Source organism: Heterodontus francisci, chromosome 1 (genome assembly GCF_036365525.1).
Source record: "Heterodontus francisci isolate sHetFra1 chromosome 1, sHetFra1.hap1, whole genome shotgun sequence".
NCBI lineage: Eukaryota > Metazoa > Chordata > Chondrichthyes > Heterodontiformes > Heterodontidae > Heterodontus > Heterodontus francisci.
Window position 1 is genome coordinate 285,737,189 of NC_090371.1, and position 27,340 is coordinate 285,764,528.

The 27,340-nt window shown below is 44.7% G+C and overlaps 1 protein-coding gene across 6 annotated transcripts in view; it reads right to left on the reverse strand.

Annotated features, from left to right (window-relative positions):
* LOC137377532 (sodium/hydrogen exchanger 9B2-like) overlaps nucleotides 1–27,340 on the reverse strand; it is a 208,668-nt gene that overhangs the window by 137,832 nt on the left and 43,496 nt on the right. For 4 of the 6 annotated variants that reach the window (XM_068047237.1, XM_068047274.1, XM_068047264.1 and 1 more), the window contains exon 1: nucleotides 18,758–18,910. The exons of the other annotated variants lie outside the window; for them this stretch is intronic. The gene's annotated coding sequence lies outside the window, so the exon portion shown is untranslated. Of the gene's footprint in view, nucleotides 1–18,757; nucleotides 18,911–27,340 lie in introns of those variants that run through there. 6 annotated transcript variants of the gene reach the window in all.

Genomic DNA, 27,340 nt, shown 5'->3' on the forward strand with positions numbered 1-27,340 from the left:
TGTAAATTGCCCCTAGTGTAGGTAGATGATATGGGATTACTGCAGGGTTAGTATAAATGGGTGGTTGTTGGTCAGCACAGACTCAGTGGACCGAAGGGCCTGTTTCAGTGCTGTATCTCTAAAAAAAAAATTCCTCCCTATGATTTGATTGCAGGCAAAGGATACCTCAGGCAACCTGAAAGACTGAGACACTAAATGAATTATTTTGTTAGTCTTCAATAAGATATTAGCTACATATTAATAAAATCTGCAAAAATGAAGACTAAACTGCCGTTGAACTCTTTGCAGCAATACATCGAATAAAAGGAGCAAGTCTATGTTATATTCTCACTTATCCAAAAGTATTCTGAACAACTCTCTCCCCAGACATATACTTACAGAATATTGCTATCTGCAGGCAATGTTTTTGTAAAGAAAACATCTATAACAGATGTGGCAGACAAAATATTCTAACCTTTCCAAAGCTGTCCCTCAGATCTTCATAAGCTGTAATGCTGCAGAGCTGACATCACTAAAACTAAATATACTGCGTTCAGAGTAAATGCAGGGATACACCAAAACATTACTATTATAACATTGAAAGCATTCCTGTGCAGATAGGATGCTATCTTTTTAAATAGGTTTTGTAAATAACAAACTTACAACAAATAAATGTTATGATCCCAACAGCACAATTTTGGGGTATTTCTAGCTGTTGGAGGAGGACAGATGGGGAAGTGGAAGTTGATATATACCTACTTCAATTGTGATCCAGGTGGGGAAGGGGAGCATGGGGATGAGGGGGCAGAAAATAATGTCTGGGAGGTTTCTCATAAGAGGCTGTGAAGAGCAGGCATAGGTTTCATTTAAGGCTGAAGGTCCCAACGTAGGAAGATTAAACTGCAATTAATTCCCAGACATATCAATTATGATTACAGAATGGTTCTTCTGTGCCCCAAGATGATTTTTAAAAAGTCTTTCATTTTCACCCATTTCAGGCCACTAGACTATTCTGCTATTTTGAGCCTCTGCCCCTATTGCACTGCTACAGGCACAGGCCCCTGACCCTATTATTTAAATAAAGAAATTTCAGAATTTGGGACTGAATTGTTCTATTCCAGAAAGCTAGCTGGTGAAGGATAGAACTGAAACCAATCTTTACACACTTTTATATTTATTTACAGAGTTACATATTACAAGCATACACCTTCTAACCCAACAACAACAGTTTTAGTCTGTATCTATTTATAGGGCTCAAGTGAATCCCCAGTTAATGCCCACCACCTGCATACAATTAAACACAATTAATATACAACTTGCAAAAACCTGCAAAAGATTTGCGGTCAAATTAGTATGTTTATTGCAATAGTACGTCTTTAAATACAGGATTTCTAGTTATTCTTTCATGAAATACTTTAACAGAATCAAAACTTCTCACTCTGAACAAAACTACATAAAGCTTTCCATGGGCAAAAACAGGCTTAGGAATAAAAATACAAATTTTGCCAAAAGTCTTCCCTTGTGACTTGTTTATTGATATTGAATATGAATGTCTAATTGGGAACTGTTTTTTCCTGAGTTGAAAAAGCAGGCTTACATCTGATGGGCGTAATATCATTCAAGGAATAAACACTATTTCCTTGAAATTTGCCTGTTTATAATCTCAGCATCCATCATTGAAGAAACCAGCTTCCTAACTACCTTGTATCAGATGGATCAAAAAAATGGTTATACTAAGTACACTCATTACCTGAATGTTACAATAAAGCTTTAAAATATTCAATTAACCAACTGTCATTGCACAGATGCAGAACAGAGGTTTGCAGAACAACCGCACCAAACATAAAGCACTCTGCAAAGCAAGGCCCACAAACCTGACGGCGGTCATTTTTAAAGTGAGTCTTCCTCTGCAGGTTCAGTGGGCAAATCCCTGGTCAGTAACGATTCCCTGAAGGTTTACTCTGTAAATCCATTTCAGTGGTGTATAGGTTTCTCTCTGTTGGTGTGTCATCCTCTAGGTTGTCCATCCCATATTGGAAGAACAGAAATTTCCTCCAATTAAATAGCGGCAAGACCAAAGCCATTGTCTTCAGTCCTTGCCACCGACTGCATCCCTCTCCTTGGGCATTATATGAGGCTGAACCAGACTGTTTGCCACTTAGGCGGCTTATTTGACCCTGACCTGAGCTCCAACCCCATCTCCTCTCCAACACCAAGCTTGCCTGCTTTCATCTCATAAAATTGCCCATCTACACTCCTGTCTCAGCCATCTGTTGCTGAAGCACTCATCTATACCTTTGTTACCTCTAGACTCATCTATTCCAATGCTCTCCTGGCTGGCCCCCCAACCTTGTGCCTTCTGAAAACTTGAGCTCATCCAAAACTCTGCTGCCCAGAGACTATCTTGCACCAAGTCCCGTTCACCCATCACCCCTATGCTTGCTGACCCACATAGTCTCCTGGTCCAGTGATGCCTCGATTTAAAAATCTCATGACTGTTTACAAATCCCTCCATGGCCTCTCCCCTCACTGTAATCTCCTCCAGCCCTACAACCCCCAGATCTCTACACTCCAATTTTAGCCTCTTGAGCATCCCAGATTTTCATCACCATTGGTAGATGTGCCTTCAGCTGCCTAGGCCCCAAGCTCTGGAATGCTTAATCTTCTCTGCCTTACTACCTCGCTCTCTCTTCCTTTTAAGTCGATCCTTAAAACCTAGCTCTTTGACCAAGATTTTAGTCATCTGACCATGTCTCCTCCTGTGTCTCTGTGTTCAATTTTGTTTGGTATTGCTCCTGTGAAACGCCTTGGGTCATTTTACCATGTTAAAGGTGCTATTTAAATGCAAGTTTTTTGCTTTTGTACATAGCTTGCTATAGAAAATAACATTTTTCACCTCCATCAGTTTAACGCATTACTCTGAAGTAGTAATACAGATTTTGCACTCAGCTGGCCTGTCACTGAACTCCTTTTAAGATTCTTAGCCGCATAAGAGAATATTTAATAAGAAAAGGCCATTAATCCCCAGTAGTTTGCACTGTTGTTGACGCTCCCTAAAGACAAAAAAGGTTTGATTTTTTTCAGCACGCTCGTGTCTTTCGAATATCTCAAAGCACCTCGCATAGAATTAAATTATCTGGTGCAGTTCTGGGAGATAAAGTGGCAACCATTTTGTGCACAGCAAGGTTCCACAAACTACAGTGAGGAGTTTTAAAAATTGTAGTTAGCAACCACTTCCCTGAAACAACAATTTGACAAATTTGGATTTCATTCCCACTACTCACCTCCATCCCTGTCGAAAATGGCAGTGAAAAGTAAACCCGCCCCAAGTGCCTCCACATGCCCAGGTACTGCCCACCAAATAAATCCACCAACAAACGCACCCCTTAAACTGACTAATCAAAACAGTCCGGACAGACAAAAACTGCATATTATTATTATAGATTAACATGGTTCACCTCCAGGTAAGGGCAGCAGGGTGGAAGTGCGCTCCCTGCCCCCACTTTCTGCGGTGCAACACTGCTGTAAGATTTTTTTCCCTACAATCCAGATTTTCACTTCCATCAACCTGTTCAGAAGTCCATTCCAATTGCTAATCACCTTTTGTATGACCTTTTTCATAAGCGTGACAAAATCTGACAACAAGTACAGAGAAATATTAGAACAAGTGACCAAAAGGTTGGTCAAAAGGTATACTTTAAAGAGCGTCTTAAAGGAGGAGAGGTAGAGAGGTTCAGCAAGAAAATTGGACAGCCTAGAGCTTAAGCAGCTAAAGGCATGGCCACCAATAGTGGGGAGATATAAATTAGGCATGCATGAGTGGCCAGAATTGGAGGAGCACAGAGATGAGGGTTGTGGGGCTGGAAAAGGTTACAAATATAGGAAGGGGTAAGGCAATAGGTGTTTGAAAACAAGGATAAGAAAAATCAAGCACTGCTGGACCAGGGGCCAATGCAGGTCAGCAAGTCCAGGGGTGATGGATGAATGGGATTCAGTGCAAGGTCAGTACAGTCCACAGAGTTTTGGATAAGCTGAAGTTTATGAAGGGTGGGAGGCTGGCCAGGAGAAAATTGGAATAGTCCAACCTGGAGGTAACAAAAACATGGATGAGGGTTTCAGCAGCAGATGGGCCGAGGCAAGGGCAGAGACAAGCAATCTTATGGAGGTGGAAGCAGGCGGTCTTGATGACGGAGAGGATATTGGGTCAGAAGTTCATCTCGGGGTCAAATCACAGAATTGTTACAAGGCAGAAGGAGGCCATTCGGCCCATCGTGTCCACACTGGCTCTCCGAAAGAGCTATTCACTCAGTTCCATTACCCCGCCTTCTCCCTGTAATCCTGCACATTCTTCCCTTTCATGTAACTGTCTAATTTTCTTTTGAATACTTCAATTGAACCTGCCTCCACCACACTCTCAGGCAGCGCATTCCAGACCTTAACCACTCTCAGCGTGAAAAAGTTTTTCCTCACCTCACTTTTGCTTTTCTTACCAAATACTTTAAATCTGTGCCCTCTCGTTCTCAATCCTTTCACAAGTGGGAACAGTTTTTCTCGATCTACTCTGTCCAGACTCCTCATGATTTTGAATACCTCCACCAAATCATCTCTCAGCATTCTCTTCTCCAACGAAAACAGTCCTAACGTCTCCAATCTATCTTCATAACTGAAGTTCCTCAACCCTGGAACCAATCTCCTGAATCTTTTCTGTACTGTCTCCAATGCCCTCACGTCTTTCCTAAAGTGCGGCACACAGAATTGGGCGCAATACTTCAGCTGAGGCCAAACTAATGTCTTGTACAAGTTCAAAATAACTTACTTGCTCTTGTATTCGATGCCCCTATTAATAAAGCCCAGGATACTGTATACTTTATTAACCGCTCTCTCAACCTGTCATGTCACCTTCAATTACTTATGCACATATACACCCAGGTCCCTCTGCTCCTGCACCCCCTGTAGAATTGTACCTTTTATACTATATTGTGTCTCCATGTTCTTTCTACCAAAATGAATCACTTCACATTTCTCTGCATTAAATTTCATCTGCCACCTATCTGTCCATTCCACTAACTTCTCTATGTCCTTTTGGAGTTCTACAATATCCTCCTCACAGTTCACAATGCTTCCAAGTTCCGTGTCATCTGCAAACTTTGAAATTGTGCCCTGTACACCAAGGTCTAGGTCATTAATATACATCAGGAAAAACAAGGGTCCCAATATTGACCCTTGGGGAACTCTACTACAAACCTTCCTCCAGCCTGAAAAATATTCATTCACCGCTACACTTTGTTTCCTGTCACTCAGCCAATTCCATATCCATGTTGCTACCATCCCTTTTATTCCATGAGCTATAAGTTTGCTCACAAGTCTGTTGTGTGGTACTGTATCAAATGCCTTTTGAAAGTCCATGTACACCACATCAACACCATTGCCCTCATCAACCCTCTCTGTTACCTCCTCAAAAAACTCCAGCAAGTTAGTCAAACATGCTTTTCCCTTACGAAATCCATGCTAGCTTTCCTTAATTAACCCGCATTTGTCCATGTGACTATTGATTTTGTCCCAAATTATTTTTTCTATAAGTTTCCCCACCACCGAAGATAAACTGACTGGCCTGTAGCTGCTGGGATTATCTTTGCACCCTTTTTTGAACAAGGGTGTAACATTTGCAATTTTCCAGTCCTCTGGCACCACCTCAGAGTCTAAGGAAGACTGAAAAATTATGGCCAATGCCTCCACGATTTCCACCCTCACTTCCCTCAGTATCCTTGGCTGCATCTCATCCAGTCCTGGTGCCTTACCTACTTTAAGTACAGACAGCCTCTCTAATATTTCCTCTTTATCAATTTTAAATCCTTCTAGAGTCTGAATTACGTCCTCTTTCACCATTTACAATCTATGTTAATGATTTGGATGCAGGGATAGAAGGTACGATAGCCAAATTTGCAGATAACATTAAAATAGGTGGGATAGTAAGTTGCAATAAAGAAATAAGAAATTTACAAATGGATATGGATAGGTTAGGTGAATGGGCTAAAATATGGCACACGGAGTTTAACATGGATAAGTGTGAGGTTATCCATATTGGTCGGAAAAATAGAAAGGCAAATTATCTAAATGGAGAGAAACTTCAGAGTGCTTCGGTGCAGAGGGATCTAGGTGTCCTCGTGCATGAATCACAGAAAACTAGTAGGCAGGTGCAGCAGGTAATAAGGAAGGCAAATGGAATTTTGGCATTTATTGCTAAAGGAATAGAGTATAAAAGTAGGGAAGTGTTGCTGCAACTGTACAAGGCATTTGTGAGACCGCACCTGGAGTATTGCGTACAGCTTTGGTCCCCTTATTTGAAGAGGGATGTAGTTGCAATGGAGGCAGTTCAGAAGAGGTTCACTAGATTGATTGCAGAGATGAGGGGTTTGTCTTATGAAGAGAGATTGAGCAGTTTAGGCCTTTACTCTCTAGAGTTTAGAAGAATGAGAGGAGATCTAATTGAGGTATACAAGATGATTAAGGGAATTGACAAAGCAGACGTATAGAGGATGTTTCCTCTGGTGAGGCAATCTAGAACAAGAGGTCATCATTTTAGGATAAGGGGTAGCAGATTTAAAACAGAGACGAGGAGAAAATATTTCTTTCAAAGGGTCGTGAGTCTGTGGAATTTACTACCCCAGAGTGCGGTGGATGCCGGGACATTAAGAAAATTTGAGGAGAGAGACAGATTTTTAATTAGTAAAGGGTGATGGAGAACGGGCAGGAAAGTGGAGTTGAAGCCGAGATGAGATCAGCCATGATCGTATTGAATGGCGGAGCAGGCTCGAGGGGCTGAATTGCCTACTCCTGCTCTTAGTTCTTATGTATTGCCTGGGTTGCATCTTCTTCCTTAGTAAAGACAGATGCAAAATATTCATTTAATACCTCAGCTATGCCCTTTGCCTCCATGTGCAAATCCTCTTTATGGTCCTTAATCGGCCCCACTCCTCCTTTTACCACCCTTTTACTATTTATATACCTATAGAACACTTGGGAATTTCATAGAGTCATAGAGTTGTACAGCATAGAAACAGGCCCTTCGGCCCACCGCGCCCATGCCGACAATAATGCCTATCTATACTAATCCCACCTGCCTGCATTAATTCCATATCCCTCTATGCCTTGCTCATTCAAGTACCTGTCCAGATGCCTCTTAAATGTTGCTACTGTTCCTGCCTCCATCACCTCCTCTGGCAGTTCATTCCAAAAACCCACTATTCTTTGTGTGAAAAATTTACCCCTTTGATCTCCTTTAAACCTCCTCCCTCTCACCTTAAATCTATGCCCTCGAGCTTTAGTCACCCCTACCATGGGAAACAGACTCTGCCTATCTACGCCTCTCAATTTTATCATGCCCCCTCTCAGCCTCCTTCGCTCCAGGGAAAACAGACCCAGCCTATCCAATCTCTCTTTATAACTCAAGCCCTCCCAACCAGGCAACATCCTTATGAATCTTTTCTGCACCCTCTCTAGCTTGATCACATCTTTCCTGAAGTGCAGCGACCAGAACTGCACACAGTACTCCAAATGCGGCCTAACTAACATTATGTACAACTGTAACATAACGTCCCAACTCTTGTACTCAATGCCTCGGCCGATGAAGGCAAGCATGCCTTCTTCACCACTCTGTCTACCTGTGTTGCCACTTTCAGGGAACTACGTACTTGCACCCCAAGGTGTCTCTGCTCAACAACACTCCCCAGGGCCCTGCCATTCACTGTATATTTCCTGCCCTGGTTTAACTTCCCAAAATGCATCACTTCACACTTGTCTGCGTTAAATTCCATTTGCCAATCCCTTGCCCACTTTCCCAGTTGATCTATATCCTGTTGTAACCTTAGACAACCTTCTTCACTGTCCACTATACCACCAATTTTGGTGTCATATTTATATTTAGAGATACAGCACTGACACAGGCCCTTCGGCCCACTGAGTCTGTGCCAACCATCAACCACCCATTTATACTAATCCTACATTAATCCCATATTCCTACCTCATCCCCACCTTCCCTCAATTCCCCTACCACCTACCTATACTAGGGGCAATTTACAACAGCCAATTTACCTATCAACCTGCAAGTCTTTGGCTGTGGGAGGAAACCAGAGCACCCAGCGAAAACCCACACGGTCACAGGGAGAACTTGCAAACTCCGCACAGGCAGTACCCAGAATTGAACCCGGGTCGCTGGAGCTGTGAGGCTGCGGTGCTAACCACTGTGCCGCCCCACCTTCTGGTGCATAACTCTCATTTTGTGATTTCTTTCCAGCTCCAATACTTCATCACACATCTTATTATACCATTTCTCTTTAACCTGCCTACATGCATTCTTTATTTTCTTTTCAATTTCGTCATACTCAGGTGTGTTTCTTTCCTTTCCCCTTCCTATCATCATTGCTAATATCTCATCTGTCACCCACTCCTTGTCTCTTTTTTCTTTCTGTTTTAAATTTTTTTTTGCAGCATATTATGTATTCTCATGCTATTCCATTTGTTTTCCATTTCCTCTTGTTTGTTGTTTTCTCAATCCTGAGACATTAATACTTGTTTTTTTACTTTAAGTGTGAACACCTCGCTGAAGTTCTCATCCTTCAGCATATCAAGGTCTAAGTGCTTGCACATCTTTTTCTTTTTTGACATTTTTAGTCATCTGCAAACTTACTACTCATGCCCCTTACATTCACATCCAAGTCATTAATATATATGACAAACAACAGAGGGCCCAGCACCGATCCCTGCGGCATTCCACTGGTCACCGGCCTCCAAACTGAAAAACAACCCTCCACTATCACCCTCTGCCTCCTGTCACCAAGCCAATTTTGTATCCAATTGGCTCGCTTACCCTGGATCCCATGTGTTCGAACCTTTTGGACCAGCCTACCATGCGGGACCTTGTCAAAGGCCTTGCTAAAGTCCACGTAAAGAACGTCCATCGCCCTGCTCTCGTCAATCCTCTTGGTCACCTCCTCGAAAAACTCAATCAAATTCGAGAGACATGTTTTGCCATGCACAAAGCCATGCTGACTATCCCTAATCAGACCATGCCTTTCCAAATGCATATAAATCCTGTGTCTCAGAATCCCTTCCAATAACTTTCCCACCACTGATGTAAGGCTCACCGACCTGTAGTTCCCTGGCTTATCCCTGCTGCCCTTCTTAAATAAAGGCACATCATTAGCTATCCTCCAGTCTACTGGTACTTCCCCCGTGGCTAACGTCCCCTTTTCATTTTTAAGTTCTACCCACATGGCCTCATTTGAGGAGCCTTTTAAGATATCATCCCTCCTTACTGCAGTAATTGACGCCTTGATCAAGTGTGCAATGCAAACTCTTCTTTTATTCCCTCATGTATCATGCCTGAAGATTCTTGATACAAAAATCTCTGCCAGGGCCCCAGCAATCTCCTCCCTTGCTTCCCGTAGCATCCTAGGATACACCTGGTCAGGCGCTGGGGATTTATCCACCTTAATGCACTTCAAAACCTCCAACACCTCCTCGTTCATAATGTTGATACGCTCCAGGATATCACTGTTCCCTCCCTTGAACTCACTAGCTTCCATGACCTTCTCCATGGTAAATACAAACGAGAAGTATTCATTTAAGACCTCACCTATTTCCTGTGGCTCCACACATAGATTACCACACTGATCCTTAAGGAGACCTACTCTCTCCCTAGCTACCCTTTTACTCTTAATATACTTATAGAATCTTTTAGGATTCTCCTTTATCTTATCTGCCAGGGAAATCTCATGGCCTCTTTTCACCCTCCTAATTTTCCTTCTTAAGTGTAGTCCTACATCCCCTATACTCCTCGAGGGACTCGCTTGATCCCAGTTGCCCATACCTGACATATGCCTCCTTCTTTGTCCTGACCAGACCCTCAATATCCCTCGTCAACCAAGGTTCCCTAAACTTGCCAGCCTTGCCCTTCCATCTAACAGGAACATGCCGGCCCTGAACTCTTCCCATCTCACTTTTAAAAGCCTCCCACTTGCCAGACATCCCTTTACCTGTAAACAGCCTCTCCCATTCAACTTTTGAGAGTTCCTGTCTGATGCCATCGAAATTAGCCTTCCCCCAATTTAGGACTTCAACCTGAGGACCAGTCCTATCCTTTTCCATCTTGAAGCTAATAGAGTTATGGTCATTGGTCCCAAAGTGCTCCCCCACTGACACATTAACCGCCTGCCCAGCCTCATTTCCTAAGAGGAGGTCGAGTGTAGCCCCTTCTCTAGTAGGGCCATCCACGTACTGCTTCAGAAAACTATCCTGGACACACTTAACAATTCTTCCCCATCTGATCTCTTAGCACTAAGGCAGTCCCAGTCAATATTAGGGAAGCTAAAATCACCTACTATTACAACCCTATAATTCCTACACCTATCTGTGATTTCCCTACATATATGCTCCTCCAATTCCCTCTGACTATTGGGGGGCCTATAGTATAATCCCATCAAAGTGATCACCCCTTTCCTATTTCTAAGTTCTACCTATATAGCCTCGCTGGACATTCCCCCTGGGATATCCTCTCTAAGTACTGCCGTGATGTCCTCCCTAATCAATAGTGCAACTCCCCCTCCTCTCTTACCTCCACCTCTGTCACGTCAGAAGCATCGGTACCCCGGAACATTGAGCTGCCAGTCCTGCCCATCCCTCAACCACGTTTCCGTTATAGCTATAATATCACAATCCCATGTACCGATCCATGCTCTGATTTCATCTGCCTTACCTGTAAGGCTTCTTGCATTAAAGTAAATTCAGTTTAGCCTACCAGACCTTCCACGCTCCCTGTCCTGCCCCTGCCCGGCCTGCCTACTGGACTTGCTTGCTTTAACCTCTACATTTGCCTCAACTATCTCATCGGAGAGACTACTACTTTGGGTCCCACCCCCTGCAAGACTAGTTTAAACCCTCCCGAGTAGTACCAGCAAGCCTCCCCACAAGGATATTGGTCCCCTTCCAGTTCAGATGCAACCCATCCTTCTTGTACAGGTCACCTCTGCACCCAAAGTGATCCCAATGATCCCAGTAGCTGAAGCCCTCCCGCCTACACCAGCTCTTCACCCATGCATTCATTTGCCTTATCCTCCTATTCCTACCCTCACTAGCACATGGCACATGGAGTAATCCTGAGATTACAACCCTAGAGGTCCTGCTTTTTAACCTTCTGCCTAACTCCCTATATTCACTTTGCAGGACCGCATCTCTCTTCCTGCCTATGTCGTTAGTACCAATATGGACCACGACCTCTGGCTGCTCACCCTCCCTTTTCAGAATGTCCTGCAGCCGTTCCGAGACATCCTTGACCCTAGAACCAGGGAGGCAACATACAATCCTGGAGTGTCATTTGCGGCCACAGAAACGCCTATCTGCACCCCTCACATTAGAATCCCCTATCACTATAGCTCTTCCACTCCTTTTCCTCCCCAGCTGTGCAGCAGAGCCCTTTGTGGTGCCATAAACTTGGTTGTTGCTGCTTTCCCCTGGGAGGTCATCCCCCACCCCCCCCAACAGTATCCAAAGCAGTATATCTGTTTGAGAGGGGGATGGCCACAGGGGACTCCTGCACTACTACTCCGTCTGGCGGTCACCCATCCCTTTTCCGCCTGTGCAGCCATTACCTGCAGTGTGACCACCTCACTAAACGTGCTATCCACGGTCCTCAGCATCACGGATGCTCCACAGTGAATCCACCCACAGCTCCAGCTCTGTAATGCGGGTAGCTAGTAGCCGCAAATGGATACACTTTCTGCACACATGGTCGTCAGGGACACTGGAAGCATCCCTGATTTCCCACATAGCGCAGGAGGAGCATATCATGGGGCTGAGCTCTCCTGCCATGACTTACCTTTAGATTAATTAGTTACTCCCTGAATTAAAAAATACTAATTACACTAGGGGCCTTGTTATACCCACTATAATCTAAAGTCCTTAAAAAAAAACACTTTAGTGGTACTCACCTTATCACCAGAGGTTTTCTTTCAACAAAAAAAACTTTCCCCTTATTTTTTTTTTTTAAAAAGATATTTAAATGTACTAACAGCTGCTACTCACCAACCAATCACCTTGCAGCTCTCCTCTGACGTCACTGTTAGCTTTTTTTTTACAAAAGTCTGGCGCGCTGGAAGAGCTCCTCTCCGCTCCCGGAAGGTAAGAGACTGGGCCTCGATCCTCGGGGTTGATTTATAGGCTCCGCTCGGCGTTCTCCCCACAGGTCCACTCCGCTCCGCTCCCGGAAGGTATTTCCTTTAATACTAGCTGCAAATCTCTTTTCATGCTCACTCTTTGCTTCTCACTTCCCCTATGGACCTTCTAGATTCAGCCTGGTTCTCAATAGTATTTTCTACCCAACATCTATAATCAGTACACTTTTTCTTCTTTATCTTAATCTCTATCTCTTTTGTCATCTAGGGAACTCTGGATTTGTTTGCACCTACCTTTCCCCTTCAAGGGAACATACCTTGACTGTGCCCAAACTATCTCTTCTTTGAAGGTGGTCCATTGTTCAACTACCGGTTTTCCTGCCAACTTTTGACTCCAATTTATTCGCTCCAGCTCCATTCTTACCCCATTGAAGTTGGCTTTCCCCCAGTTAATTATTCTTAGTCTGGATTCTTCTTTGTCCTTTTCTATAGTCAGCCTATAGAAAATTTTCCTGAACAAACTCCAGGAACTCTTGCCCCTCACTGCCCTTTACACTATTACTATCCCAGTCTATGTTTGGATAGTTAAAGTCCCCCATCATAACTACCCTATAATTTTTGCACCTCTCTGTAATCTCCTTGCAAATTTATTCCTCCACGTCCTTCCCACTAGCTGGTGGCCTATAAACAACACTGAGCAATGTAACTGCACCTATTTTGTTCCTTAGCCCAAGCCAAATTGATTTTGTCCTCAACCCCTCTGGGACATCCTTTTTCTCCAGCACTGTAATACACTCCTTAATCAATATCACCACCCTTCCCCCTTTTCCCTTTCCTGAACACCTTGCATTCAGGAATATTTAACACCCAGTCCTGCCCTTCTTTGAGCCAGGTCTCTATTACAGCCACAATAGATCACTTAACATTTACCTGCTAAATTTCTTGTGCCACGTCAGAAGAAATAACAGTTAAATGACTGACTTTCTATCACTTCTTAAGATAGATTTGCTTCTGTAACAAAGTACGATACTTTGAAATATGACAGTGTATGCTAGATGCAAGACTTTTACATGAATGGATTTAGTACCACACCTTTGAAGAGTATTTTAAGCTGCAGAAAAATCAGTTAAAATTAATGTGTATTTTTGCCATTGTGACACAGTTCCTTGTTATGGTTACTAGGAGCCAATGCAGTGGCATTTTCAATCACGATATTTCACAGAACAATCACAACACTCAAAACCAATGAGCAGCGTTACTACAAAAAACAATCAGGTGGTGATGAGGGAACTGTAAACCAATGCTGTATAAACTTGCTAAATTCTTGCCTCCATCTGGGTATATATGTGCATACATCATGCAAGGTGGTACGAAAGGTTGAGAGCATGGTTAATAGAGCATACAGCATCCTAAGCTTCATTAATTGGGGCACAGAGTGCAAAAGCAAGGAAGTTACGTTAAACTTGTATAGAACACTGGTTTGGCCTTAACTGGAGTATCGTGTCCAGTTCTGGGCTCCACACTTTAGGAAAGATGCGAAAGCATTAGAGAGTTTGCAGAAAAAGATTTACAAGAATGGTTTCAGTGATGAACAGCTTCAATTATATGGATGGATTGTGGAAGTTGGGACTGTTTTCCTTAGAGAAGAGAAAGCTGAGAGAAGATTTGACAGAAGTAGAGCATGGCTACCCGACCCGAACCCGAAGGGACCCGACGACATGTGTCGGGTTCAGGTCGGGTCGCTCTTCCGGGTCCGGCATTCGGACTCGGGTTGTGCTGGGTCGGACACGGTGGCAGTGCTGCATTTTGGTCAGGGAGGGAAAGGGAAGTAAGAGTGCGCCAATAATTTCCGGTAGTCGAGTCGGGTTGGGCGCAGGAAAAAACCAAAGGGACTCGGGCCCGAGTCGGGTTTGAATTGTATACCCAAGCAGGCCTTTAGACAGAGGTGTTCAAAATCATGGGTCTGGACAGAGTAGGTAGGGAAAAACAGTTCCCATTGGTGGAAGGATCAAAACAAGAGGGCACAGATTTAAGGTAATTGGCAAAAGAAGCAATGGAGACACTAGGGAAAACTTTTTCTCACAGCACATGGTTAGGATCTGGAATGCACTACCTGAGAGAGAAGTGGAGGCAGGTTCAATCAAGGCATTCAAGAGGAAATTGGATTGTTATCTGAAAAGGAAGAATGTGCAGGGCTACGAGGAGAATGTAGGGGAGTGGCACGAAGTAAGCTGCTCTTTCGGAGAGCCAGCGCAGACAGGACGGGCCAAATGGCCTCCTCCTATGCTGTAACAATTCTGAGATTCTGTGATCTAGACTGCCTTTAGCCTAGAACTGTTAATAAGTTACCAATGAAATTACCACCAACATTTGAAAGGTCGCTATTACTATTCAGCCAATGAGATTTATAGAAAGCAATGCAGTATATGGAAGATTTGTATCGTTACCGCTGGCCAACAAGATTGCTCAATTTTTATTATCGATAGATAAAGGCAGATTCTAATGGGGCCAATAAAATGTATTTTTCCATTTCAACACTTTAACTGTATTAAAATATACATTCTGGATTGCAGAGATGGTGTAATTGTGTACAGTGTTGCAAGTAATTATAGATGTTGTTATCTGCCCTACTTTCTCCTTTATGTGGCTCAGTGTCAAATGTTGCTTTTTGCTCCAGTGAAGCCCTTGGGATGTTTTGTTACATTAAAGGTGTTATATAAATACAAGTTGTTGTTTGTGTGTGTGTTTGAATGCACTTGCTCTATTTATTTGTTAAATAAGCCCAGTCTTTAGTATTTTTCATCAGGCTATGCCTTCAAATATATTTCTGATTCATAAACGGAGTTTGATAATTTGATACTTTGTAGTTCACATTAGCCCCCATATCAAGTATTCTGGGCACCACACTTTAGGAAGGCTGTCAAGGCCTTAGAAAAAGTGCAGAGCAGATTTATTAGAATGCAACCAAGGGTGTGGGACTTCTGTTACTTGAACAGGTTGGAGAAGCTGGGTTTGATCTCCTTAGAGCAGAGATGGGGACATTAAAGAGGTGTTTAAACTCATGAGGCATTTTGATAAAGTAAAGAAAAACTGTTTCCAGTGGCAGAAGCGTCAGCAGTCAGAAGACACGGATTTAACATAATCTGCAAAAGAATCAGAGGTCAGGAGACTTTTTTCTTTACAGAGCAAGTTATGATCTGGAATACACTGAAAGCCTGGTGGAAGCAGATTCAATAATAATTTTCAAAGGGGAATTGAGTAAATACTTGAAGGGAAAAAAATTGCATGGCTATGGGGAAAGGGCAGGAGAATGGGTCTAAGTGGACAGTTATATCAAAGAGCCAGCACAGGCATGCTGGGCTGAATGGCATCCTTCCATGCCTTATCATTCTATGATTCTAGGGTTTTTCTCAGATGTGCTTGGCCTTTCTTTGATTATTCTTCTCTTGTATGAATTTTATGTTCTTTTGGATTGTAGATTATCCATTTAAGACTAAATGCTTAGAACACAGACATGAAGACTGGACTACCTGCTGTCAAATTAAGAGTAAGAAGTCAAAATTCAGAGATCCCCATACAATCATCAACTTACAACATTTAAAGAAATCAATGTTGAAATCATTTTCTATCATCATTACTGCTATTCCTATTATGTTTGAAAAGCACAACATGGGTTATGTGTGATATGGAAGTTTCACATTATTTAAATTACTCTGCTTTGAAAAACATGATCCAGCTTTGTTTTTTTGAAAGAAGAGAATTGGTTTGGTAGTTGCAGAGAAACTCTGTTAAACCAAATAAGAATTTTGACCGCAAATTAAATTATCCTAAATTACAAAAATTATTAACTTTTACAAACTCCAATAATACACAGGATCACAATCTAGAAACAGTTGATGGAAGGTTTTGGCTCATCTTAGTTCATTCTTTATTTTATTCTTTCACGGGATGTGGGCATCTCCCAGCATTTATTGTCTATTGCTAATCCCCTTGAGAAGATGGTGGTGAGTCATCTTCTTGAACTGCTGCAGTCCATCTGGTGTAGGTACACCCACAGTGCTGTTAGTAAGGGAGTTCCAGAGTTTTGACCCAGCGACAGCGAAGGAACGGCAATATGGTTCCAAGTCAGGATAGTTTGTGGCTTGGAGGGGAACTTGCAGATGGTGCTGTTCCCATGCAGCTACTGCCCTTGTCCTTCTAGGTGGTAGAGGTTGCGGATTTGGAAGGTACTGTCGAAGGAGCCTTGATGAGTTGCTGCAGTGCATCTTGTAGATGGTACATACTGCTGCCACTGTGCACCGGTGGTAGAGGGAGTGCCAATCAAGCGGGCTGTTTTGTCCTGGATGGTGTCGAGCTTCTTGAGTGTTGTTGGAGCTGTATTCATCCAGGCAAGTGGAGAGTATTCCATCACACTCCTGACTTGTGCCTTGTAGATGGTGGACAGGCTTTGGGGAGTCAGCAAGTGAGTTACTCGTTACAGAATGCCCAGCCTCTGGTCATACATAAGCAAGCAAAAACTTTAAAAGTTTTAACCTCTGTCACCTCATTCTGGTATTCTAGCATCTATAGAATACATGATTCTACTTATTTAAAAGGCATTTTTTAGTAAATGGCTCATTGATAATAGATAAAAATTATTTTAAGGATCAGCGCAGCAATCGATGTGTGGAGCCACGGGAAATGGGCAAGGCCTTAAATGAATATTTCTCGTCCGTATCTACCGTGGAGATGGTCATGGAAGCTAGTGAGTTCAAAGGTGGGAACAGCGATATCCTGGAGCATATCAACATTACAAATGAGGAGGTGTTGGAGGTTTTGAAGTGCAATAAGGTGGATAAATCCCCAGGGCCTGACCAGGTGTATCCTAGGATGCTATGGAGAGGACATATACAGTGAATGGCAGGGCCCTGGGGAGTGTTGTTGAGCAGAGACACCTTGGGGTGCAAGTACATAGCTCCCTGAAAGTGGCAACACAGGTAGACAGGGTGGTGAAGAAGGCGTATGGCATGCTTGCCTTCATCGGCCGAGGCATTGAGTGCAAGAGTTGGGACGTCATGTTACAGTTGTACATAACGTTGGTTAGGCTGCATTTGGAGTACTGTGTGCAGTTCTGGTCACCGCACTACAGGAAAGATATGATTAAGCTAGAGTGGGTGCAGAAAAGATTTACAAGGTTATTGCCAGGTTGGGAGGGCTTGAGTTATAAAGAAAGATTGGATAGGGTGGGTCTGTTTTCCCTGGAGCGTAGGAGGTTGAGAGGGGACATGATAGAGGTATATAAAATTATGAGAGGCATAGATAGGGTAGATAGCCAGAGTCTGTTTCCCATGGTAGTGGTGACTAAGGCATAGATTTAAGGTGAGAGGGAGGAGGTTTAAAGGGGATCAAAGGGGTAAATTTTTCACACAAAGAATAGTGGGTATCTGGAATGAGCTGCCTGAGGAGGTAGTGGAGGCAGGAACAGTAGTGACATTTAAGAGGCATCTGGACAGGTACTTGAATGAGCAAGGCATAGAGGGATATGGAATTAATGCAGGCAGGTGGGATTAGTATAGATAGGCATTATGGTCGGCATGGACGCGGTGGGCCGAAGGGCCTATTTCTATGCTGTACGACTCTAAATACCCTCCAGTTCCATCCCAAAATAGGAAAAGCTCAGTTCATAACCACATAAAACCACAAAAACCATCCACCATTGGATTAAATAAATAGGGGATAATGTATAACACTACAGAAATTTTGAATTTTTCTTGTACCACACTTATACTTAAAGTCTGACAAATCTGGTAACCATTGCATAAATAAATTAGAAATTTCCAACTGCTTCTGGCCAATTAGGAGTACAATGAGGACCAAAACCCAACCTTTTGCACTGCAGTTTGCTCTATTGACTGAAAAAAAAACAAGATTTTAAAAAAGTTTAAAAAGCCAAAAAATCACCTGCACACACATTTTGTGTCAATATATTTGTTGATTTTTTTTCACATTTGTGTCTGCAAAATAATTAAGGCATGTAGATAGATCAAGTACCGTTTAACAGAATATACTAAGGAGTGAATATATGGGCAACATCATCAGTTTTGCAGTAGGGTTACCAACTCTGGTGGGACATATTCCTGGAGGTTTCATGAACGATCTGGAGCCTCCAAACAACCTGCTCAGTCAGTGTTTATTCCCCACCACCCAATATCTTTATAACTGATAAAGTGTTCAAAGAACATGAAACAAATAACACCCCAATGATTTATTTACTGGTTGCTCACAGCAGTGTCGCAAGAATTAAATCTTTAATGCCTGAAAACTCCAAGACAATTCCAGGAGTGTTGGCAACACTATGCTGATCATGATAATCAAGTCATGTACCCGTGCTCAGGAAACGTACACAAGACGGTAACAACCGACAAAATCGGATGAAGCTAAAGAAACCTCCATTCGAGCTGCATCGCAAGCCGGCTGCAGTGGAAGGAGAGACTCCAGGGTCCCGCCAACCCCGCGCCGGGGTGACGAATGGCACTAACGGTTATCGAGCCCCCCTTGTGTGAGAATTAAACCCAGTTTCAACTGAACAAAAATAATGAAAGGCCGCGGCACAGACAAAAATCAGGACTCACATGTTTGCCGTGGATTGTAGTTCTGGCTTTAGCCCAGTGAAGGTACCGCGGCTCCGTTTCCCCCCTCAGGCGGAGGCCGGCTCCTCCTCCACAGCAGCAGCTGTCAACCCACCACGGCGTCTGAGGGAGCGGCGCGCATGCGCCATAGGAAGACGGGACCACCGATCGACAGCATTGACGGATAAATACGCAGGCGCAGACTCAAACGCCGTCAATAAAACGCGTACGCATGCGCAGATTCGACAGCTGCCAATCACCGGCGCATGCGCGAGTCGCGGAAGTGGCTGCGGAGGGTTGCCGGTCACTCCAGAATGTGAGTGAGGTCATAAGCGAATTGTAATGAAGAGAGAAGAATGTTGTTAGAGTGATAATGCAACATATTACCCAGGGGCAGGTAGCTGAAATATGAAAGATGTCACTGAGTGGCTGCACAGCACTCTGAGGGGGAGGCTGAAAAGTCACTGGCTGTGGTCCATATTGGTACTAACAACACAGGTAGAAGGGGGATGAGATACTGTAGGCAATGTTTAGAAAACTGTGAAAGAAACCATCAAATGGGGCTGCAAAGGTGCAAATGAGTATAGAAATAGGATACAGCAGGTGAATATGTGGTGCAGGAGGGAGGTCTTAGATTCCTGGGACATTGGGACTGATTCTGGGGGAGATGGGTCTGTATAGGCTGGATGGATTATAACTGTCCTTGTGACTGGTTTGCTAGTGTTATTGGGGAAGTTATAAACAACTTGGCAGGGGGGTGGGAAGGAGGTAACTAGTGTTATTGGGCGGCACAGTGGCTAGCGACGCAGCCTCACAGCTCCAGCAACCCGGGTTCAGTTCCGGGTACTGTCTGTGCAGAGTTTACAAGTTCTCCCTGTGACCGTGTGGGTTTCTGCTCCGGTTTGCTCCCACAGCCAAAGACTTGCAGGTTGATAGGGAAATTGGCCATTGTAAATTGCCCCTAGTGTAGGTAAGTGGTAGGAGAATTGTGGGGATGTGGTAGGGAGTATGGGATTAATGTAGAATTAGTATAAATGGGTGGTTGATGGTCAGCACAGACTCGGTGGGCCGAAGGGCCTGTTTCAGTGCTGTATCTATGACTCTACTATTATAGAGGAAAAACAAGACCAGTTCTATGAACAACTCCATAACATCATTAGCAGCATCCCCAACACCGAACACCTATTCCTGCTGGGGGACTTTAATGACAGGGTTGGGGCCGACCATGACTCATGGCCCTCCTGCCTTGGGCGCTATGGCGTTGGAAGGATGAATGAGAACGGGCAGAGACTGCTTGAGTTGTGTACCTATCATAACCTCTGCATCACCAACTCGTTCTTTCACACTAAACCCTGTCACCAGGTTTCATGGAGGCACCCAAGATCACGTCGTTGGCACCAGCTAGACCTCATTGTCACAAGGCGAGCCGCCTTAAACAGTGTTCAAATCACACGCAGCTTCCACAGTGCGGACTGCGACACCGACCACTCCCTGGTGTGCAGCAAGGTTAGACTCAGACCAAAGAAGTTGCATCATTCCAAGCAGAAGGGCCACCCGCGCATCAACACGAGCAGAATTTCTCACCCACAGCTGTTACAAAAATTTCTAAATTCACTTGTAACAGCCCTTCAAAACACTCCCACAGGGGATGCTGAGACCAAGTGGGCCCACATCAGAGACGCCATCTATGAGTCAGCTTTGACCACCTACGGCAAAAGTGCGAAGAGAAATGCAGACTGGTTTCAATCTCATAATGAAGAGCTGGAACCTGTCATAGCCGCTAAGCGCATTGCACTTTTGAACTACAAGAAAGCCCCCAGCGATTTAACATCCGCAGCACTTAAAGCAGCCAGAAGTACTGCACAAAGAACAGCTAGGCGTTGCGCAAACGACTACTGGCAACACCTATGCAGTCATATTCAGCTGGCCTCAGACACCGGAAACATCAGAGGAATGTATGATGGCATGAAGAGAGCTCTTGGGCCAACCATCAAGAAGATCACCCCCCTCAAATCTAAATCGGGGGACATAATCACTGACCAATGCAAACAGATGGACCGCTGGGTTGAGCACTACCTAGAACTGTACTCCAGGGAGAATGCTGTCACTGAGACTGCCCTCAATGCAGCCCAGCCTCTACCAGTCATGGATGAGCTGGACATACAGCCAACCAAATCGGAACTCAGTGATGCCATTGATTCCCTAGCCAGCGGAAAAGCCCCTGGGAAGGACAGCATTACCCCTGAAATAATCAAGAGTGCCAAGCCTGCTATACTCTCAGCACTACATGAACTGCTATGCCTGTGCTGGGACGAGGGAGCAGTACCCCAGGACATGCGCGATGCCAACATCATCACCCTCTATAAAAACAAAGGTGACCGTGGTGACTGCAACAACTACCGTGGAATCTCCCTGCTCAGCATAGTGGGGAAAGTCTTTGCTCGAGTCGCTCTGAACAGGCTCCAGAAGCTGGCCGAGCGCGTCTACCCTGAGGCACAGTGTGGCTTTCGTGCAGAGAGATCGACTATTGACATGCTGTTCTCCCTTCGTCAGATACAGGAGAAATGCCGTGAACAACAGATGCCCCTCTACATTGCTTTCATTGATCTCACCAAAGCCTTTGACCTCGTCAGCAGACGTGGTCTCTTCAGACTACTAGAAAAGATCGGATGTCCACCAAAGCTACTAAGTATCATCACCTCATTCCATGACAATATGAAAGGCACAATTCAACATGGTGGCTCCTCATCAGAGCCCTTTCCTATCCTGAGTGGTGTGAAACAGGGCTGTGTTCTCGCACCCACACTTTTTGGGATTTTCTTCTCCCTGCTGCTTTCACATGCGTTCAAATCCTCTGAAGAAGGAATTTTCCTCCACACAAGATCAGGGGGCAGGTTGTTCAACCTTGCCCGTCTAAGAGCGAAGTCCAAAGTACGGAAAGTCCTCATCAGAGAACTCCTCTTTGCTGACGATGCTGCTTTAACATCTCACACTGAAGAATGCCTGCAGAGTCTCATCGACAGGTTTGCGTCTGCCTGCAATGAATTTGGCCTAACCATCAGCCTCAAGAAAACGAACATCATGGGGCAGGATGTCAGAAATGCTCCATCCATCAATATTGGCGACCACGCTCTGGAAGTGGTTCAAGAGTTCACCTACCTAGGCTCAACTATCACCAGTAACCTGTCTCTAGATGCAGAAATCAACAAGCGCATGGGTAAGGCTTCCACTGCTATGTCCAGACTGGCCAAGAGAGTGTGGGAAAATGGCGCACTGACACGGAACACAAAAGTCCGAGTGTATCAGGCCTGTGTCCTCAGTACCTTGCTCTACGGCAGCGAGGCCTGGACAACGTATGCCAGCCAAGAGCGACGTCTCAATTCATTCCATCTTCGCTGCCTTCGGAGAATACTTGGCATCAGGTGGCAGGACTATATCTCCAACACAGAAGTCCTTGAAGCGGCCAACACCCCCAGCTTATACACACTACTGAGTCAGCGGCGCTTGAGATGGCTTGGCCATGTGAGCCGCATGGAAGATGGCAGGATCCCCAAAGACACATTGTACAGCGAGCTCGCCACTGGTATCAGACCCACCGGCCGTCCATGTCTCCGTTATAAAGACGTCTGCAAACGTGACATGAAATCGTGTGACATTGATCACAAGTCGTGGGAGTCAGTTGCCAGCATTCGCCAGAGCTGGCGGGCAGCCATAAAGACAGGGCTAAATTGTGGCGAGTCGAAGAGACTTAGTAGTTGGCAGGAAAAAAGACAGAGGCGCAAGGGGAGAGCCAACTGTGCAACAGCCCCAACAAACAAATTTCTCTGCAGCACCTGTGGAAGAGCCTGTCACTCCAGAATTGGCCTTTATAGCCACTCCAGGCGCTGCTTCACAAACCACTAACCACCTCCAGGCGCGTATCCATTGTCTCTCGAGATAAGGAGGCCCAAAAGAAGTATAAATGGGTGGTTGATGGTCAGCACAGACTCGGTGGGCCGAAGGGCCTGTTTCAGTGCTGTATCTATGACTCTAATATTATAGAGGAAAAACAAGATATACAAAGAACTTGTAGAGACAGCAAGCACTAGAGTAAACTAGTAAGGTATTCACTGGAGTCAGTAACAGGAAATGCAATAATGAATAAACTGGGTTTACTGTGAATGCACAAAGTCTAGTAAATAAGGTTGGTGAGGTGCAGGTAGCCACATGGGAATATGATGATGTGGTGATAACAGAGACCTGCCTAGTAGTCTGAAGAGACCACGTCTGCTGACGAAGTCAAAGGCTTTGGTGAGATCTATGAAAGCAACGCAGAGGGGCATCTGTTGTTCGCGGCATTTCTCCTGTCGCTGGTGAAGGGAGAACAACATGTCAATGGTGGATCTCTCTGCTCGAAAGCCGCACTGTCACCAGGGTAGACACGCTCAGCCAGCTTCTGGAGTCTGTTTAAAATGACTCGAGCGAAGACTTTCCCCACTATGCTCTAGCAGGGAGATTCCACGGTAGTTGTTGCAGTCACCCTTGTTCTTATCGAGGGTGATGATATTGGCATCGCGCACGTCCTGTGGTACTGCTCCCTCATCCCAGCACAGGCAAAGCAGTTCATGGAGTGCTGAGAGTATAGCAGGCTTGGCACTCTTGATTATTTCAGGGGTAATGCCGTCCTTCCCAGAATCTATTTCATTTGCGCTAAGAAATAATAGAGCTACCATTACACTACTGGGTATATTCTATAGGCCACCAAATAGTTTTTTTAAATTCATTCATGGGATGTGGGCGTCGCTGGCTAGGCCAGCATTTATTGTCAATCCCTAATTGCCTTCGAGAAGGTGGTGGTGAGCTGCCTTCTTGAACTGCTGCAGTCCATGTGAGGTAGGTACACCCACAGTGCTGTTAGGAAGGGAGTTCCAGGATTTTGACCCAGTGACAGTGAAGGAATGGCGATATAGTTCCAAGTCAGGATGGTGTGTGACTTGCAGGGGAACTTGCAGATGGTGGTGTTCCCATGCATTTTATGCTTTGTCCTGGATGGTGTCGAGCTTCTTGAGTGTTGTTGGAGCTGCACCCATCCAGGCAAGGAGAGTATTCCATCACACTCCTGACTTGTGCCTTGTAGGCGGTGGACAGACTTTGGGGAGTCAGGAGATGAGTTACTCGCCACAGGATTCCTAGCCTCTGACCTGCTCTTGTAGCCAGGGTATTTATACGGCTACTCCAGTTAAGCTTCTGGTCAATGGTAACACCTAGGATGTTGATAGGGGATTCAGCAATCGTAATGCCATTGAATGTCAAGGGGAGATGGCTAGATCCCCTCTTGTCGGAGATGGTCATTGCCTGGCACTTCTGTGGCGCGAATGTTACTTGCCACTTATCAGCCCAAGCCTGGATATTGTCCAGGTCTTGCTGCATTTCTACATGGACTGCTTCAGTATCTGAGGAGTCACGAATGGTGCTGAACATTGTGCAATTATCAGCGAACATCCCCACTTCTGACCTTATGATTGAAGGAAGGTCATTGATGAAGCAGCTGAAGATGGTTGGGCCTAGGACACTATCCTGAAGAACTCCTGCAGTGATGTCCTGGAGCTCAGATGATTGACCTCCAACAACCACAACCATCTACCTTTGTGCTAGGTACGACTCCAACCAGTGGAGAGTTTTCCCCCAATTCCCATTGACTTCAGTTTTGATAGGGCTCCTTGATGCCATACTCGGTCAAATGCTGCCTTGATGTCAGGGGCAGTCACTCTCACCTCACCTTTTGAGTTCAGCTCTTTTGTCCATGTTTGAACCAAGGCTGTAATCAGGACAAAAGCTGAGTGGCCCTGGAGGAACCCAAACTGAGCATCACTGAGCAGGTTATTGCTATGCAGGTGCCACTTGATAGCACTGTCAATGACACCTTTCATCACTTTACTGACTGAAAGTAGACTGGTGGGGCGGTAATTGGCTGGGTTGGACTTGTCCTGCTTTTTGTGTACAGGACATACCTGGGCAATTTTTCATATTGTCGGGTAGTTGCCAGTGTTGTAGCTGTACTGGAACAGCTTGGCTAGGGGGTGCAGCAAGTTCTGGAGCACAGGTCTTCAGTAGTCATAGAGAGATACAGCACTGAAACAGGCCCTTCGGCCCACTGAGTCTGTGCCGACCAACAACCACCCATTTATACTAATCCTACATTAATCCCATATTCCCTACCACATCCCCACCATCTACCTACATTAGGGGCAATTTACAATGGCCAATTTACCTATCAACCTGCAAGTCATTGGCTGTGGGAGGAAACCGGAGCACCCGGCGGAAACCCATGCGGTCACAGGGAGAGCTTGCAAACTCCACACAGGCAGTACCCAGAATCGAACCCGGGTCGCTGGAGCTGTGAGACTGTGGTGCTAACCACTGTGCCGCCAGAAATATTGTCAGGGCCCATAGCCTTTGCAGTATCCAGTGCCTTCAGTCGTTTCTTGATATCACGTGGAGTGAATCGAACTGGCTGAAGTCTGGCATCTGTGATGCTGGGGACTGCAGAAGGAGGCCGAGATGGATCATCAACTCGGTACTTCTGGCTGAAGATTCTTGCAAATACTTCAGCCTTATCTTCGCACTGATGTGCTGGGCTCCTTCATCATTGAGGATGGGGATATTTATGGAGCCACCTCCTCCAGTTAGTTATTTAATTGTCCACCACTATTCACGGCTGGATGTGGCAGGACTGCAAAGCTTAGATCTGATCCGTTGGTTATGGGATGGCTTAGCTCTGTCTATTGCATGCTGCTTAAGCAGTTTGGCATGCAAGTAGTCCTGTACCTTCTGAGGTACGTTCTGCAACGCAGAATTACCTCTCAGAATCTCAGAATGCAAGTAAACCTGCAGGGAACATAAAAACTGACAGTAAAAACTTCTATAAATATGTCAAGAGAAAAAGATTAGTGAAGACAAATATAGGTCCCTTACAGTCAAATGGGGGACAAAGAAATGGCAGAACAATTAAACACACACTTTGGTTCTGTCTTCACAAAGGAGGACACAAATAACCTCCCAGAAATGTTAGGGAACCAAGGGTCTAATGAGAGGGAGCAACTGAAGGAAATAAGTATTAGTTAAAAAAAAGTGCTAGGGAAATTAATGGGGTTAAAGGCTGACAAATCCCCAGGGCCTGATAATCTACATCCCAGAGTACTAAAAGGAGTGGCCCTGGAAATAGTGGATACATTGGTGGTCATCTTCCAAAATTCTATAGACTCTGGAGCAATTCCTACAGATTGGAGGGTAGTAAAAGTAATCCCACTATTTAAAGAAGTGCAAAATTAAAGCACATGGGATTGGGAGTAATATACTGGCATGGATTGAGAATTGGTTGACAGACAGGAAACAGAGAGTAGGAAAAAACAGGTTTTTTTCCGGGTGGCAGGCAGTGACTAGTGGGGTACTGCAGGGAGCAGTGCTTGGGCCCCAGTTATTCACCATATATATTAATGACATGGGTGAGGGAAATAAATGTAACATTTCCAAGTTTGCAGATGACACAAAGCTGGGGGGAAATGTGAGCTGCGAGAAGGTTGCAAAGTGGCTTCAATGTGATTTGGACAAGTTAGGTGAGTGGCAAATGCATGGCAGATGCAGTATAACGTGGATAAATGTGAGGTTATCCACTTTGGTTGTAAAAACAGAAAGGCAGATTATCTATAAAAGCAAAATACTGCGGATGCTGGAAATCTGAATTAAAAACAAGAAATGCTGGGACCACTCAGCAGGTCTGGCAGCATCTGTGGAAAGAGAAGCAGAGTTAACGGTTCAGAGTTCCGAAGAAGGGTCACTGACCCGAAACGTTAACTCTGCTTCTCTTTCCACAGATGCTGCCAGACCTGCTGAGTGGTTCCTGCATTTCTTGTTTTTATTAAGGCAGATTATCTAAATGGTGATAGATTGGGAGAAGGGGAGGTGCAATGAGACCTGGGTGTCCTTGTACATTCAGGTGCAGCAAGCAGTTAGGAAGGCGAATGGTATGTTGGCCTTCATTGCAAGAGTATTTGAGTACAGGAGCAAGGATGTCTTACTACAGTTATATAGGGCCTTGGTGAGACCACATCTGGAGTATTGTGTGCAGTTTTGGTCTCCTTATCTGAGGAAGGATGTTCTTGGGAAGGGAGTGCAAAGAAGATTTACTAGGCTGATTCCTGGGATGGCAGGATTGATGTATGAGGAGGGATTAGACTAGGCCTATATTCACTAGAGTTTAGAAGAATGAGAGGGAATCTCATAGAAACCTATAAAATTCTAACAGGACTAGACAGGCTCGATGCACGGAGGATGTTCCCGATGGCTGGGGAGTCCAGAACCAGGGGTCACAGTCTCAGGATACTGGGTATGCCATTTAGAACCGAGATGAGGAGAAATTTCTTCACTCAGAGGGTGGTGAACCTGTGGAATTCTCAACCACAGAAGGCAGTGGAGGCCAAGTCATTAAATATATTCAAGAAGGAAATATATATATATATATATATATATATATTTTTATATATTTCTTAATGCCAAAGGAATCAAAGGATATGGGGAGAAAGCGGGAACAGGGCACTGAATTAGACG